The sequence below is a fragment of the Alligator sinensis genome, unplaced genomic scaffold (assembly GCF_000455745.1).
Source record: "Alligator sinensis unplaced genomic scaffold, ASM45574v1 scaffold215_2, whole genome shotgun sequence".
NCBI classification, from domain to species: Eukaryota; Metazoa; Chordata; order Crocodylia; family Alligatoridae; genus Alligator; species Alligator sinensis.
In genome coordinates, this window is record NW_005842400.1 from 350,202 (window position 1) to 354,922 (window position 4,721).

Consider the following 4,721-nt stretch of genomic DNA (forward strand, 5'->3'; position numbering starts at 1 on the left):
AAATAAAGTAAAACTGTAAGTCAGTTACCGATGGCAGATTCAATAACAAAAAGTCTTACCTTAGGTTCTCATAAACACATTAAAATATATTACATCAGCCCAATGGGCTGTGTGGCTTGAGAAGGACATTTGCCCTTTTGTTGCTTAAGGTGTTTAGATCACAGGTTTTGGTTTTCTCCAGTGTAGAAATATACTAGACTATAAATCAAGAGTTAAATCTATTGAAGTTAATATATCTCCATTGATGCGAGTAGAGAATCAGGTCAAGAAAGTTCATCTCTGGATAGAAAATAATAGCTCTACACTTTGGATCTGGGTTTATGGTTCAGCTCTTTTCCATTAGCAACCCTTGTCACCCCCCTCCAACTCCAGTGACAGGGGGAAACAGATGGTCAGCCTACAACTGTGCCTCTTTCATTGGAAGCTTTTAAAACAAAACAGTGTCACTTTCTTGTGGTGGAAATAATGTTCTGAGCTAGAGCCATATCACCTCAAGCTTTGACCTCATCAGATCTCATATGGGGTCAGCTCTTGGATGAAGATCTCCCAAATAAAGCCAGAAGGCTGTAAAAAGTAGCATTCATGCTTTTCTCCAAGTCAGTACTGAATCAATGCCCTAGCAGGATGTTGGATTACTGTGTTGTCATATAAGGCATGCAACCACAGTATTGACCATTTGAGAATACAGGTTTCCCTTGATTTATGCTGTACACGCATTCCCAGAGAACGGCGCATAAACTGAATTTGCATAAAGCAAACCCACTTTACTATGTAACGAATAGGGATAGGTTCCCATGGTGGTGAGGGAGGGACAGAGTGAAGGAGTGAGGCTGGGACTAGGGAAGGGGCGGGAGGAGGGGTGCTGCTCCCAGGGCTTCACAAGGCAGCAAAACAGAGGGAACAGACAAGCACTCACCCCAGCCCCGATTGTAGCAGCCCTGGAAGCAGCCGGCTCTAGCAGACAGCCACGCCTGTCCCCACTCACCAGCTCCTGGGCTGCACTGAGCCTGGGGGCGGGGAGCTAGTGTGGGCTGCTCCTGGGGCTGCTGCAGCCAGGGCTGGGGCGAGTGCTGCGTCCCACACCGCCTGGGGCTCTGCTCATCTGCACTCACCCCAGCCCATGCTGGAGCAGCCCCAGGATCAGCAGACACCTGCTGCCTGCACTATGGCACAGTGCAGCCCAGGAGCTGGGGTGAGCCCAGGTGTGGGAGGACAGGCAGAGCATGGTGCAGCCCAGTGGCTGCAGGCAGCTGGCCCCAGCCGCTTCTAGGACCGCTGCAGCTGGGGATGGTGTGAGTGGGGCCACAGCCCTTTCCCCTCCCCCCACAGACTTACCTGTTTGGGCGGGGAGGCATCTATGCTGATTGTATAAGAGCGAATTTACCTCACATATAACGAATAATGGGTCTAAATATGCTCATCACATAAGAGCAAAATTGCATATAAAGAACCCGCATAAATCGAGGGAAACCTGCATTAAGTGACCCCCATGGCACTTTCTCCAGAAATGGAGCTAGCTCTGATATCCTGCTTATATTCAAAATTGTATAATTACTTTCTCTACTGACCTAAAAAACTTCCTTATGTGCTTTCTCTTGAATACAACATTCAAGTACACTCTTTATCCTGTGATTTTGTAGCATTTCATAGCTCCTTTGCTTCACTCCCTGAGCCAACTACAATTCAGTGATGAGTCATTATGAGTAAATAAACATTGAAAAATGTTTTGAGATTAAGATACGATAGATATCTAGGATTTATTATTATTAAGGATGTGGGAGGAATATTTGTGATGTGCATGAATTCTTAGGGACAAAACCTGCACAACTTATCTTGCGGAAAGTCTAATTGCTTGCAAGACTACTACAGTATGCCAACACAGTCAATGTGAGGGACAAAACCCATGCATAAAACTCTGTTCCTACCCTAACTCCTCTTGGCCTTAGCACTTGGAGAGACTAACTATGAAAGAGATTTCTCCCATGATCCTCTGTGATGAAGAACAATTTAAATATGTTGCTTCTCTGCAGACTACTTATCTTCTTAGGCCCCTACTATACATTACATATATTACGCAATTAACTGGTTAATCATGCAATAAATTTAAATAGTCCACAAGTGCAAAGTGATTATCAAAGGATAAAAATGATTATCCCGCTATAAAAAGAGCCAACCAGCTATAAAAATGTGTTTGAAAATATGTAACAACTCTATAGGTGGTTTCTATCCAGCTTTAGTTTGAATATGTAGCTGGGTCCTTAGATTGGATGTCCTCTATGGATCCTGGGCTGAGCAAATCATGACTTGCTGGCTTCCTATATCTGGTGTATTTAAAGATCTTCCTATCATTTGCCTTATTAACTTTAGCTATTTGCTCATTCAATTTCTTCTTAATCTCTGTTGTGTATTTTACTTGAAAAAGTTTCAATTCCTTTCTATTCATTTCACTTGCATTGGATTTCCATGTTTAGAGGATGCAATTTTTTGGCCAGAATAAGTTCTTACACCTTACAGTTTAGTTGCTAAAGGGGATTTCCTCCACTTTGCTACTTTTAAAAAAACTTTCTGGGGGTCTTTCTCATTTTCATTAATTTTCTAAATTTCCTTCACTTTTTTCTTCTTTGGAATTTACAGTCATTTTATTTCCTCATCCTCTGCTTTTTTCCCTCTTTCTTTTCCATTCACTTGTTCCACTCCACCTCACCCAAAACTGTCTTAATTTCTTTGTCCTGCCCTCTCTCTCTCTCTTCTGTTTTCCAAATCTCCCCTTCCCCATTCTAATTTAAGGAAGAGGGGAAGTTGCAAACCAGAGTAAAAAGAAAGATCAAGCTTCTCTTCTTTTAGGCAGGCACCCAGAGCCATATTTTGAAAAATATTTAGGTCTCTGAAGATTCAGACATGTACCTAGTGAGATGTACAATGGCACTGCGGCACTGGTGGTCAGGCAGGGGGCACCATGTGCATGTACGCGTTCACCAGGAAGCATGGAGAGCAGCTCCCATAGGCAAGTCTAGCAGGGCCGGTGGGGATGCGGGGATTGAGGCCTTCATAGGGAGGGAGGGAGGGATGCAGTTGGACAGGGCTAGGGTTGCTGCTCATCTGATGTGCGGCATGGGGCTTGGGGCCCCAGGGCTGAAATGTGCAGCTGCAGGGCCTGAGCAGGGAGCGGGAGCGGGGTGTAGGCAACTCATCTGAAGAGGAGGGGCTGGCTCCCTGCCGCTGCATGCACTCCCAGGGGAGGCAGGGGGGGCACATGCCCCCCTAATCTGTGCACAGGGTGGGGGCAGGGGGAAGGGTAGACTGCCTGCTCCAGGCTCAGGCTCCCCACCCTGCTGCCCTCTCCCTGGGGCTTCTGCAGCCCAGTGGGCAGGACCCGGCATGGCAGGGCAGAGCAGAGCAGAGTGGGGCAGGGAAGCTCTCTGCCGTTGCAAGCCCCACATGACTCTGACAAGGTGCCCCCAGCCTGCCCAGCAGCAACAGGGTGGCGGCGCAGAGTTGTGCCCTTCACTGCTGCTGGATAGGCAGGGGGTGCCTCACCAGGGTGGCATGATCCCAGTGGTGGCAACAGGCTTCCCTGCCCAGCCCAGCTCTGTCCTGCTATGCTGGGTCCTGCTGCTGGGCTAGAGGCCCTGTGGGGAGGGCAGCAGGCAGCCCATCCCTGCCCCTCCAATAGGATCCACACCAGCCATGCCACCCACAGCGGAGGCAGAGCCGGGCTCCATGCTCCACTCTGTCCCAGCAGCTGCCACCTCCTGCAGGCAGTGGCTGGGGCTTGAGCGCTGCTGCAGGGGGCTGCAGACCTGGATCCCTGACCCCATGGCCCTGGCAGCTGGGGGGGGGGTCCCCTCTGTCAGGGCTGGGGGGGTGGGTGCTGTGGATGGGGAGTGAGGTGTACCAGCAGGACTGTGAGGCTGTGGGTGGGGAGTGAGGGGACTGGACCTGTGTCCTGGCAAGTGAAGGGGACAGGGGAGCTTTGATTTTCCATGACAAAAAACCCAAAACTAAATACCAAAATTTATAGGTACTTAAAATTTATTTTATTCTAGTGATGAAAGCACGGGAGGCTTCCAAATGGCTTTAAAATTGTGACTATAGCAAGAAAACACTGTGTTCAAGTGATACCTACATATATAGTGGTGTTACATTTTAATTGCAGATTTGGGGTTTTTAAATCAGAGAATTTGGGGCGGGGGGAGGTTTATCAAATATTTTGCTATTTTTAAACCAAAAAAACAAAATTCCTGGTCATAAGGGGCAGGGCTGTGCAAAATTCTGCAAAGTCTTTCGTTTTGAAGCTGTTTCAACATGTTTCAAGCTTGAAACAGTGAAATCAAAATGAAACAAAAAGCTTCGAAACAGCTTTGAACCAAAATTAGGGCATTCGAAACGTTTCGAAAGTTTTGAAATGTTTTGCGTTTCAAAGCAGCTCGGTGAAGGGAGGCAGGGGAGAGCCAGCGCTGCGCTCCGAGCGGCTCCACAGCCCCGTGGAGCCCAGCCCGGCAGCGTGAGGCAGGCAGAACCAGGGCTGTGCTCCGCCTCCTGCCACTGGGCTGCGCTCAATGGGGCTGCTGAGTCGCTTGAAGCACAGCCTAGTGGCAGGAGGTGGGGAGAGCCAGAGCTGCACTACAGCTCCCACCGCCAGGCTGAGCTTCATGGGGCTGCGGAGCCGCTCGAAGGGCAGCCCTGGCTCTCTCCTGCCTCCCACCACTGGGCCACATGAC

General features: G+C 48.9%; 1 protein-coding gene across 1 annotated transcript in view; it reads right to left on the reverse strand.

The window, feature by feature from the left end:
• Nucleotides 1–4,721, reverse strand: part of CACNA1I (calcium voltage-gated channel subunit alpha1 I) — a 261,054-nt gene that overhangs the window by 157,141 nt on the left and 99,192 nt on the right.